Here is a 12,724-nt window from a genome sequence, read left to right as displayed (position 1 = left end):
AGAAAATACTGGATTTTTACTTGTAAGCAACAAGTGTCAAAAAAGATTTAGTCTTTGGTTAAACTGAGAATTTCTACACACGGAGTTCAGCCCATTGAAGAAGAAACATTGTATCATTTTGTTCTTTTCTTGGCAGCCTGCCCAGAGAGGATGAAAGTCCTTCACTGATGTCTTCAGGCAACTTACATTGACTTCTATCACAGAAGTCTTCTGCAAGTCATAATAAGCATAATGTGGCAACACGCAGATAAAATCACCTGGTTGTATCCAGGATGGGAAATATGTGTGCCCTAGATTCAGGCTTTATGCAGACTTGTACAATTAGAGGGGAAGAGTTAATGAGCCCAGCTGAAGTAAGTGGGCTCATTAAGACCTCTACAAAAAACCCCAGCATGCTTAGGGAGATGCTCCATCCTGGAACCAGTTTTGTGTTGTATAGACTGGGGAGTGTGACACCTGTTCTGTGCGGTGAGTTAACGCCTGTGTAGCAAACCTCTACAACAGAGACAGGGACTGGTGCAGCACAAGGCTGCACTCAGTTGTTAGACAGGGAATCTAAGTGTGTAATTAGAGGTCAAGCTGACCAGGATTTATTTTCATGTTTTATTTTTGGTTTGGCTGTTATATGTTTCACTGCATGTAGCATAAATAAACCGCATCTTTTGTTTTTTGCACCTACAACGCTGTCTGCTGTGCCTGATTTTGTGTTGTGAACCCATCCAGGGGGTCACACACACCCGCTGCCGAGCTAACCCCTCACAGTTGGTGGAGAATTTTGGCAATTTTTTTTCAATTTTTTTAAAGGCCAGCATGGAGGAGATACTGAGACAGCTGGCTCTAGCAAATGCAAATCAGCAGCAAACAAATGCGGCTTTACAAAAGAGCCTTGCAGCCCAGCAGAAAGCTCACCTGCAGAGTCTGGAAGCTCAGCAACAAGCACAGCAGCAATATGAAGCCCGCTTTATAGACCTGTTGCAGAAGCAAGAGCAGAGTTTTCAACAGAAAATAGAGACATTAATACAGCAACGTCCGCAGACCAATGAAGCAAGTGGTTACAATAATACCGCATCCTTTGGTGTGAGCCGTTTATTGACAAAAATGACTGGAGAGGATGATCCGGAGGTGTTTTTGACCACATTTGAAAGGACTGCTGAAAGGGAAAAGTGGCCTAAGGAGCAATGGGCTGGACTGGTGGCCCCTCTGTTAACTGGGGAATCGCAGAAAGCTTATTATGACCTAGAGCCTGACCAAGCAAAAGACTATGTGGTGCTAAAAACAGAAATATTGGCACGGCTGGGTGTTACCCTGGCCGTCCGGGCTCAGCGTGTGCATAATTGGACTTTTCAGGTTGGAAAACCACCCAGGTCTCTAATGTATGATCTCATTCACCTGAGCAGGAAGTGGCTGCAGCCAGAGACTTTGACCGCACCAAACATTGTGGAACGTGTTGTTATGGATCGTTTCCTGAGAGCTCTTCCTACTGCCATCCAAAAATGGGTAAGCCATGGAGACCCAGAAAATGCAGATAAACTTGTGGATCTGGTTGAGAGGTACTTGGCTACAGAGAACCTGACCACCTCTTCCAGGGACTCACGGACTTTCCACCCTAAGACCAGATCATTCCCAGTGGCGGGTAAGATGACTCCAAGGGGTGAGGGTGGAGAGAGTGAGAGGATGGGAGTTCTACCTAAGGTCTGGCGGGAGCAGCCCAGGAAGCCCATGCTGCAAGAGACAGCGAAAAAGATTATTTGCTACCGCTGCCGGCAAGAGGGACATATTGCAGCCAATTGCCCCGTTGTGGATGAGCCTATGCAATGTGACTTTATAAGGGAGAGACGTCAGTCGCTGTTTGCGACAGTTGCATGCACTGCCATTCGGGGACCTGAGAAACATTTATGTAAAATGTGTATTAATGGTAGAAATGTTGATGTGTTGCTGGATTCAGGTAGCCTGGTAACATTGATAAAAGCTGAATTAGTTACTACAGAGGTCTCTGGGAAGAACAGGGTGGCTGTTATTTGTGTGCATGGGGACACCCGAGAGTATCCTGTAACTTCAGTGTTTTTTGAGACCCCCAAAGGTAACCTCTCTCATCAGGTGGTGTTAGTGTCTCACTTACCACATGATGCTATTGTGGGAAGGGATTTTCCAAAATTCTGGGAACTCTGGGATTGTCCTGAGCCCCCCACTGGTGCCCCTATAAACCAGGAAGATGACCAGAATTCCTCTGGGAGTGGTGAGGACTCTCCTGAATTTCCCTTGTCTGTATTGGCGGGGGAAACTCGAGAAACTGGGGAGGAGCCAACATCCTCAGATGAAAACATGCAGTCTGTGGAGTTTTTCGGATCTTGAGGTTCACAGGGAAAATTTTGCCACAGAACAGTTAAAAGACCCCACCCTAATAAAGGCACGGGAAAATGTGGTGAAAATAGATGGCGAGTTAGTGAACCCAGATAAGACTTGCACTTATCCTTACTTCACTATGGAAAGGGACCTGCTGTATCGAGTGGCTCAAAGGGCAGAAGAAACCATTGAGCAACTTGTAGTGCCCAAACCTTACAGGAAGTTGGTGTTAGAATTGGCCCATGGGCACATTCTGGGAGGTCATCTGGGGGCCGAGAAAACCAGAGAGAGGGTACTGCAGAGATTCTATTGGCCTGGGGTCATGAAGGAAACAGAAAATTATTGTTCCTCCTGCCCTGTGTGTCAGAAGTCGGCACCTATGCCACATTTCCGTAACCCGCTGGTACCTCTTCCTATCATTGAGGTCCCCTTTGAGAGGATCGCAATGGATTTGGTAGGTCCGATAATGAAGTCTGCTAGGGGGCATCAGTACATTTTGGTTATATTGGACTATGCCACCCGTTATCCGGAAGCAATTTCTCTTCAAAATACCTCGGCCAAAACCATAGCCAAAGAGCTATCTCTTGTTTTTAGCCGCGTGGGTATTTGTAAGGAACTGCTTACGGACCAAGGTACACCCTTTATGTCCAGGGTTATGAAAGAATTATGCAAGTTGTACAAAGTGACACAATTGCGTACATCTGTGTATCACCCCCAAACAGATGGGTTGGTTGAAAGATTCAACAAAACCCTAAAACAAATGTTAAAGAAGGTGGTGGATAGAGATGGAAAGAATTGGGACTGTCTAATACCCTATCTGATGTTTGCCATTAGGGAGGTACCCCAATCCTCTACGGGTTTCTCACCCTTCGAGTTGCTCTATGGGAGACACCCAAGAGGGCTGCTGGATATCGCCAAGGAAACTTGGGAATATGAGAGTTCTCCTCACAGGAGTGTGATTGAGCATGTCGCCCTGATGCAAGATAGAATTGCACAGGTAATGCCAATCGTAAAGGAACATTTAACCCAAGCGCAGTTAGCACAGCAGAGAGTGTACAACCGTGGGGCCAAGACCCGTACTTTTTCCCCGGGGGATAGGGTCTTGGTGCTAGTCCCTACGGTTGAAAGCAAATTTCTGGCCAAATGGCAAGGTCCATATGAAGTAATTGAAAAAATTAGTGAGGTGAACTACAGGGTTAGACAGCCAGGAAGGCGAAAGCCGGAGCAGATCTATCACGTCAATCTGCTGAAAGCCTGGAGGGATAGGGAATCCCTAGTCGCAGAGACTTTGTCACAAGTACAGCCTGATTGCTTAGTTCCTGGGGTTGGAATAGCAGACACCTTATCGAAACCCCAACAACAGGAGGTTAAAGAGTTTGTACTTCGTAACAAAGAGATTTTCTCTGAGCTTCCGGGACAAACATCTGGCGTAGAGCATGACATTATCACCCCGCCAGGAGAAAGGGTAAAACTAAAACCTTATTGAATACCAGAGGCCCGACGGGAGGCAATACGTGGGGAGGTTCAAAGGATGCTGGAATTGGGTGTGATAGAGGAGTCCCAGAGTGACTGGTCCAGTCCTATCGTACTAGTGCCCAAACTTGATGGGAGCTGGCTGTTTTGTAACGATTTTCGACAATTGAATAAAGTTACAAAATTTGACACCTACCCCATGCCGCGCATAGACGAGTTGATTGACCGGCTGGGAACAGCCCGATATATGACAACTCTTGATCTCACCAAAGGGTATTGGCAAATTCCCCTGGCCGAGTCGGCCAAGGAGAAAACTGCGTTTGTAACCCCAGATGGGGCATTTCAATATAAGAGAATGCCGTTTGGGTTACAGAATGCACCGGCAACATTCCAGCGGAAAATGGATAAGATTCTGAGGCCCCATCAGAAATATGCTGCAGCTTACCTGGATGATGTGATTATCCATAGCACAGACTGGGTCTCACATTTGCCAAAAGTACAAGCAGTCCTAGACTATCCGGGAAGCTGGATTTACGGCCAATCCAAAGAAGTGTACCATTGGACAGGAGGAGGCCAAATATCTTGGGTACACTATTGGGAGGGGGGTGATAAAACCCCAAGTCAATAAAGTCGAGGCCATACAGAGTTGGCCACGTCCCAACAGCAAGAAACAGGTACGAGCCTTTCTGGGAATCGCTGGCTATTATCGACGATTCATTCCCCATTTTGCTTCTCAGGCTGTGCCCCTCACCAACCTGACAAAAGGGAAAGAGTCTGTTATGGTTAAATGGTCCCCAGAGGCTGAAGAAGCATTTCAGTCCTTAAAAACAGCCTTATGTAGCCAGCCAGTGTTGTACTCACTAGACTTCTCTAAGGACTTCGTGGTACAAACTGATGCATCAGACGTTGGGTTAGGAGAAGTGTTATCCCAGATCTGGAACGGGGAAGAGCACCCAGTCATTTACCTCAGCAGGAAGTTGAAGTCCCATGAGGTAAATTACTCCACGATTGAGAAGGAATGTTTAGCAGTGAAGTGGGCTCTAGATTCCCTTCGGTACTATCTGCTAGGTAGGCACTTTGACCTGGTGACTGATCACGCTCCTTTAAAGTGGATGGCTCAAAACAAGGAGACCAATAGAAGGGTAAATAGGTGGTTCCTGGCCCTACAAGAATTTAACTTTACAGTTAAGCATCGCCCTGGTGTTAAAATGGGGAATGTGGATGCTTTGTCTCGGATACATGCGTGTCTGACTGCTTGTGTTACAACCCCAAGGTTGAAACAAGAGGGGGGGGGTATGTGGCAACACGCAGATAAAATCACCTGGTTGTATCCAGGATGGGAAATATGTGTGCCCTAGATTCAGGCTTTATGCAGACTTGTACAATTAGAGGGGAAGAGTTAATGAGCCCAGCTGAAGTAAGTGGGCTCATTAAGACCTCTACAAAAAACCCCAGCATGCTTAGGGAGATGCTCCATCCTGGAACCAGTTTTGTGTTGTATAGACTGGGGAGTGTGACACCTGTTCTGTGCGGTGAGTTAACGCCTGTGTGGCAAACCTCTACAACAGAGACAGGGACTGGTGCAGCACAAGGCTGCACTCAGTTGTTAGACAGGGAATCTAAGTGTGTAATTAGAGGTCAAGCTGACCAGGATTTATTTTCATGTTTTATTTTTGGTTTGGCTGTTATATGTTTCACTGCATGTAGCATAAATAAACCGCATCTTTTGTTTTTTGCACCTACAACGCTGTCTGCTGTGCCTGATTTTGTGTTGTGAACCCATCCAGGGGGTCACACACACCCGCTGCCGAGCTAACCCCTCACAATAATGACTGAAAAACGCGGTAAAAAACGCTGCGAATCGCGGTAAAAAAATGCCGCAAAAAACGCTGATCCGAAATCCGGAATTCGTAAACAAAAGTTCATATTCCAAGTTCATATTCCGTACAGAATTCGGACGCACGGCAATTCGTATTTCGGATCCTCCCGAACGTACGAATTTTGAAAAATTCGTACGAATTTGAGATTCGTACGAAACGAATCGCACATGTCTACCGCCTAGTGATATGCTACCCACCTGTGCCTAGGCAACATAAGAACCATGAGGAACCATAGGTAACAGCAGTTAGGAGCAGCCATGACTCCCAGGAGGAAGAGCATTTTGATTTATTTATTGCTAATTTACTGGAAAGATATGTCTCTTTACTTTAGTGTATTATGTTAATGAGATAATTCATGTCTTCTTCACTTTATATTAGAAGTTACTACTCAGGCCAGGCAAACCAGACCAGTCCTTGCCCATATAATTTATATAGCATAGAGAATGTACATCTTTTTATATTTCAATACATCTGTTATGGCCGTATTTTGATCTTGATGAAAACAGCTATACAGACTGTAAGGGCATTAAGGGCGCACGGGAGCGCTGCCCCCTCTCTCCTGCCACCCCTCTATCACCTATAGATAGATTCATGTATTGCACAAATCTATCTATGGCTGCCGCTGCCACTGCCACCCCCTATTCAGATGCTGGGACCCTTTTCAGATGCAGGGCACCTGAATTACAGTAGCGGGGGTTGTTTTTTAAGCACCTGATTAGAGCCATGGGTGTTCATAAAATTATGCCCCCCCCTCTGAAAAAAGTTCTGCGGACACCCATTGATAGAGAACCTTGCAATTTTTACCTAGCAGTGAAATCAACTGGCCTCTTATCACTCCAAGGTTACAAAAGGTGATCCCTGTCTTCTGGAAGTTTTAAACAGTGTTTATGGATCTGACAGTCGCAAATACAGCAATCCCTGATACAGCAGCAGTTAACTTAGATGCAGCAGCCCCACAGGCAGGGGCTCAGGACTTCTTTGTATACAGTACAGGCTGATGGGGAGCACATCCATTTTCCTCAAGCCCAATAGCCTTGCTTCCCTTGGGTAAAATGTGTAACTTCTACCCAAGCCCTCTCCTTGACCCCACCTTCCAGACAATTACAGTCTGCCCTCATCCGTTCGGGCTCCCCCAAGATGGGCGTCCCCAGGGACACTCCATAGCCAAGCTTTGTTCATGGTCTCCTTCAAGATGGCCCAGTCTTTGGCAGTATGGTCGCTATGTATTACAGGTGCTTCTACTTTACTTTTATTGTCAGGGCCTGGATCACCTGATGGTTGCACTGTGGCTCTAAGAGCAAAAGATTGTAGTTCTGGTGTCCACCAGTATGTGTCTCCTAGCAGCCAACAGTTACCAGTAATATGTCTCCACCTAATGCTGGCTGCTAGGAGAGTATTTTATCTTGTGTCTACTATTCCCTGGTGCTTCAGTGTTTTGCTCTGCTAGCCAGATACTGATTGCCATTAATCCTGAGCCTGATTCCTGCCTTGTACCTATATATTTTACCCTGCTATCCTTTTTTCTGATCCCAGTCTTGGTTCCCCCTTTCTGACTGTTCTTTACACCTCCAGTTTTACCCTGTTGATCTGTGTCCCCCATTTTGTTTATATTGTATATAGTTAGTTGTCAGTTAGATGCTCTGTTACTCAGTAAAGTTGCCTGTTAGGTATTCTGTCATTTTGATTGGTTCACTGATATCTTCATGGTTGCTGTGTATACAGCAGAGGTGGGGAACTTGAGTCACATGACTTGACTTAAGTCAGACTTGAGTCACCTGTTTGAGGACTTGCGACTTGCTTGACTGAATTCAATAAATGACTCAACTTGACTTTGACTTGTCACTACTGACTTGCGACTTGACTTTGACTTGGGCTATATGACTTGCAATGACTTGGCAAGTTGGCACCATAACACCACCACCACTAACACTACTCCTAACCGTAACCACCACTAACATACTAACCGCAAGCCGCCGTCTGCCTACCTGATCAGCGAGTCATGCAGACAGACGGCGGACATTGCAGTGTTCAAAAGCCGCGCATCCTCGTCTGTGATAGGCAGAACACTCAATTTCCCAGCAGGCAGTGTTCAGCCTATCACGGACATCCTCTCATCCTCGTCTGTGTTCCGCCTATCACAGACGAGGAGGAGGTGCGGCTTTTGAATACTGGAATGGCCGCCGCCCGCCGATATGCCGCCGATCAGGTAAACGGTTGCCTGACCATAAAGTTTATAATATAATATACTGTATAATTTTATATATATATATATATATATAGTAATTTAATATATAACTAGAAAAGCTACAATTTCTGGGGAAACTGTGTGAAGTGTTCTTGCCTCCACCTACTGGAGTGGGCGGAGTAACTGGGGGGTCATAATGTTTTGGCTGGTCATAATGTTTTGGCTGGTCATAATGTTTTGGCTGGTCATGGGGTTGTCAGCTTTTGTCACCTCCCACTCTAGTTTTGAACATTTCGCCATTCATTCCTATGAGACAAATTTTGCCACAAGAACATTGATATTTCATGAACCATTCAGCGAAACGTTCCACAAAGTAATAGCACACCAATCGGGAACAATCCGCACACTTTGGTATATTACTGTCTATGTAGTGTAAAAGCTGTGGGAGGCGTTAGGGTGGTAAATTTGGCTATAATAATAATAATAATAATAATAATAATAATAATATATATGTGAGATAACAGTAAGTGCTCTTGCTATGCAAGAACACTTACTAATATATATATAAAACTAGTGAGAAGTAATTTAATATATATATATATATATATATATTATATATATATACTAGTGAGAAGTAATTTCCTTGTTCCTCATCCCTGCCATTTTTATATGGACAACCACCTCTACATATCCTCTTCTTTAATAGAGAAGATATCTTGTCAATACATAGTATATTTTTATATAGTATGTTTTTTAATTCTGCTGTAGTACAATGCACAATCAAAAAATAAAGCCTACATCTTTGGTTCAAAAAGAATCTCACTCAGAATTGTCCATTAGGTCACTTGTTTTACATATGTTAAAATTTGTTTTTATATGAAACTTGTACATAAGTGCTAGCTGATGTATTTTATCAGTGCATAATGCAGAGGATACAACTACCACTGACTATAAATGTATAGGGTGCTATTTACAGAGTATAGGTATACAGTTTGCTAGTGTTTGGATAGGTTTTGTTTCACTGTTAATTAACTTTCATAAATTATATATTATTTAGTCTCAGTCTTTAAGTGTAGCTATACAGATATATCCACCCTGCTGCTCATATACCTTGTTAAATATATTTATTGAGTTTTTCACAAAAAAATAAAAAATAAAGTTATACAATGCATGGATACAAAGCTTATATTCAAAAACGCTTTACAATATAATGTTATATATAAAACCATCCTACAACTGTGTTTAATTTATATACTTCATAAATGATAGGCATATAAATAAAGACAATAATAAAGTAGTCAAACTGAATATAATCACCTAGATTGTAAGATAAGCAGTGTAAGAAAGAAGGATAAAGAATAAGTATCCTAATTTTTACAGTGCATAAATAAAAGAAAATAATTAAAATAAATAAATAAATTAATTAATAAAAATTGGGGGGGGGGGGGGACAAAGAGAGGATAGGAAGGATTGAAGGGAGGTGTCCAGGGAGGCAGGGAGGTGTCCTGACTCATGGTGGATATGCACATTTGATTGGGGAATATACCATATAAACCTAGTGTGGTAGTAACAAGGATTGGTCAAAGTCGATGGGAAAGAAGTGTTTAACCCATGGTTGCCAAATTTTGCAAAATTTATTGATCTTGTTCTCTTCAATAGCTGTAATCTTAGCGTATATGAGTGCTTTGTTCATTCTGTGTTCAGTTTCGGCTACAATTAGGGTATGGGACTTCCATGCCTTAGCAATCGTTTGTTTAGCTGCAGTACTAAGTTGAATAAATAATTGAAATTGTGTATGGGTGAAAGTAGTGGGTTTAAGGTTCAGAAGTACCATAGCAGGATCTGGAGGAATAACAATTTCCAGAGCTTTAGAGGCTATAAGAAATATGTTCTTCCAGAATTCTTGGACAACTGGACACCATATGTGGAAATGTGTACCTGGCGTGTCACATCCTCTAAAGCAATTAGGTGAATATGTGGAAATTAATTTAGCTATTCTAGCTGGTACTAAGTACCAATGTGCTAGAACCTTGTAATTTGTTTCTAAAGCAAAACAGTTTGGAGAAGAATTTTTGTTTACAAACTTTTTTATTTGGTACAAAAGGTGGTACAAAATATATAGTACAGTAGTATAAGACAAATCACAGAGAGTTCAATATACATTTGAGCATATAATAATCATATGTGGTATAAATAACATTCCTTGACAGTAAAAAAAAAAAAAAAGGAAAAAAGGGTGAATTCTGTCATATTTTTGGGTATTTATATTTTTAATTCTTTTTGGGGGGTAACACTTACTTTATATATGTAGGCAACTAAAGTTTCAAAGACTAAATATAAATGTGGACATTATTCAGGGTTGAAAAACTCATTGCTATGTTCAAACCAGGGATCCCATTTTTTATTGTATATATGCATAGTGTTTTGAACAGAATGAAATTTGGTGGCTAACCATATATTAGACCAATCTTTGTTATCTAACGCTCGATTCATGTTCTGTGCCCATTTAGTAGCATATGAGGGTAGAGTTGCACTGGGGATCTCATTTAATTGATGATAAAGTAATGAGATAAGTGCTCTGATGTGTGGGTCACTTATACAGATACGCTCAAATTGGGTCATTTGGTTGAGAGTTGAGCCTGTATTGAGAAGTGGTTCGTAGAAATGTTTAACTTGTAGGTAACTAAAAAGGCAATGTAAAAAGCATAAGGCAAGACACTTTTTACATTGCATTTTTTTGTACCGAGATCCCTTTTTATTGTCACATTTTGATGTGAATAAATTCAATTTTATAAATTGACCTGAACTATCGCAGTCCTTCCGTTTTTTTTTTTTTTGCACCTTTTTTCCTTATACATTGAATGGAACTGCGAGTCTCCAGTCCTGATGTCCGCTGATCCGCACTGAGGTTGTCATCCTTCATGTTTGGTTCCAGTCCTGGAGTCCGCCCTATCCTAGCGCAGGAGGTTGAGCTCTATAAGCCTGTACGACACACCGCTGTAGGGTGGCTGTGTCCAACGGATTTGGTAAGAGTAACTCATTAGCCAACCCTTTTAAAAGTGTTTAACAACGCCTTAGAGACGGGGGTCCTACCTGCTTCTATGAACGAAGCAATCATAATTGTACTTCTAAAACTGGGTAAGGTAGCAACCTCACCGGACGCATATAGGCCCATCTCCTTGCTCACGACAGACGTTAAAATATTGGCTCGGGTCTTGGCAACGAGATTATCTCTGGTAATACACAAACTGATCCATAGGGATCAATCAGGCTTTATTCCCTCACGTTCCACTGCCCTAAATATTCGCCGTTTATTCCTAAACCTACAGGTCCCTGTGGATAACCCCGGTAATCAGGCCATCCTCTCGCTGGACGCGGCTAAGGCCTTTGATAGTGTTGAGTGGCCTTATCTGTGGAAAGTGATGGAGCGGATGGGGCTGGGCAGTACATTTATTAGCTGGGTCCGACTATTATATGCCAAGCCTACAGCTAGAATCAGAGCTAATGCGGAGCTCTCCGACCCATTCGTGCTGTATAGAGGCACGAGACAGGGGTGCCCTCTGTCGCCCCTGCTCTTTGCCATGGCGCTTGAACCACTAGCAGCCAGAATGAGATCGGCTCCGGATATTGTGGGTTTCTGCAGGCCCACTGGCACGGATGTGGTATCGCTATACGCGGATGACACGCTTATATACCTGGGGGACACACAGGGTTCCCTTACGGCTACCATGAACCTGATTACCCTATTTGGTACCCTGTCAGGTTTTAAGATTAACTGGGACAAATCTGTGCTGCTGCCCTTGTCCCCCCTAACGGCTCCCTTACCCCCTTGTGCAAACATGATCCAGACGGTTACATCCTTTAAGTATCTGGGGGTGCAGATTTCCCCCGAGGTGGCGGAATATGCCAAACTGAATCTTATGCCATTGTTACTTAAGTTCAGGGATAAATGTAAGATCTGGTGCAAACTACCGTTATCGGTGGTGGGCAGGGTAAACCTCATTAAAATGGTGTGGGCCCCGCAGTTGCTCTATATTTGTCATAATTCCCTGACCTGGATTCCGAAACGTTGGTTCGATAAAATTGACTCTCAGTTTAGGGAATTAATATGGTGTAGAAAGACGGCCAGACTTAGTTTACTTACCTTGCAATATAATAAGGACGAAGGGGGGTTGGCACTTCCACACGCTAGGATGTATTTTTTGGCTTCACAGCTCCAGCACCTGGGTGGGTGGGGGTCAGATGACCCCTTGGACCCGATCCGCAGGATACTGGCTGACCCGGTCGCCTCGGACACAGCCTTGTCTAGATTGGAGGCAGGCTTCCCTCATATGGACAGGGGTTCCCCGACTATTATACTGCTGAATACCCTATGGTCTCATGTTAAAAAACTGCTACGAATACGTGGCTTCCTTGCCCTCACCCCTATTTGGCAGAATGCTAATTATGGTGAACTCTTTAAACTTAAGGGATTTGGTAACTGGAGTAGGAGTGGCCTTCAGTATCTCTCGCAACTGTATAGTGGACGGGTACTGAAGTCCTTCATGGAAATACAGGCTGAGTTTGACATCCCACGCAGGGATTTTTTTAAATATTTACAGTTACGTCATGCGCTGCAGACACAGGCACGGAGTGTGCAGCTTTCCCTAACAGACCACCCTGTGGTGCAGGGGATATTCATGCAGACTGACCGTAAAGGCATGATCTCTAGGGGGTATGCAATGCTTCTTGACGCGGTGCAGGACCCTGCACGTCTTCCATGTCGGCAGAGATGGGAGGCGGACCTGGGGCCCGTGGACGCGGAGACCTGGAACCTTTGCTTGTCCTCTGCTCCGTTGGTGTC

The sequence above is a fragment of the Lithobates pipiens genome, unplaced genomic scaffold (assembly GCF_037356315.1).
Source record: "Lithobates pipiens isolate NorthernLeopardFrog02 unplaced genomic scaffold, aLitPip1_a1.2 Scaffold_19, whole genome shotgun sequence".
Classification (NCBI taxonomy): Eukaryota; Metazoa; Chordata; class Amphibia; order Anura; family Ranidae; genus Lithobates; species Lithobates pipiens.
This window is presented reverse-complemented; position numbering follows the sequence as displayed.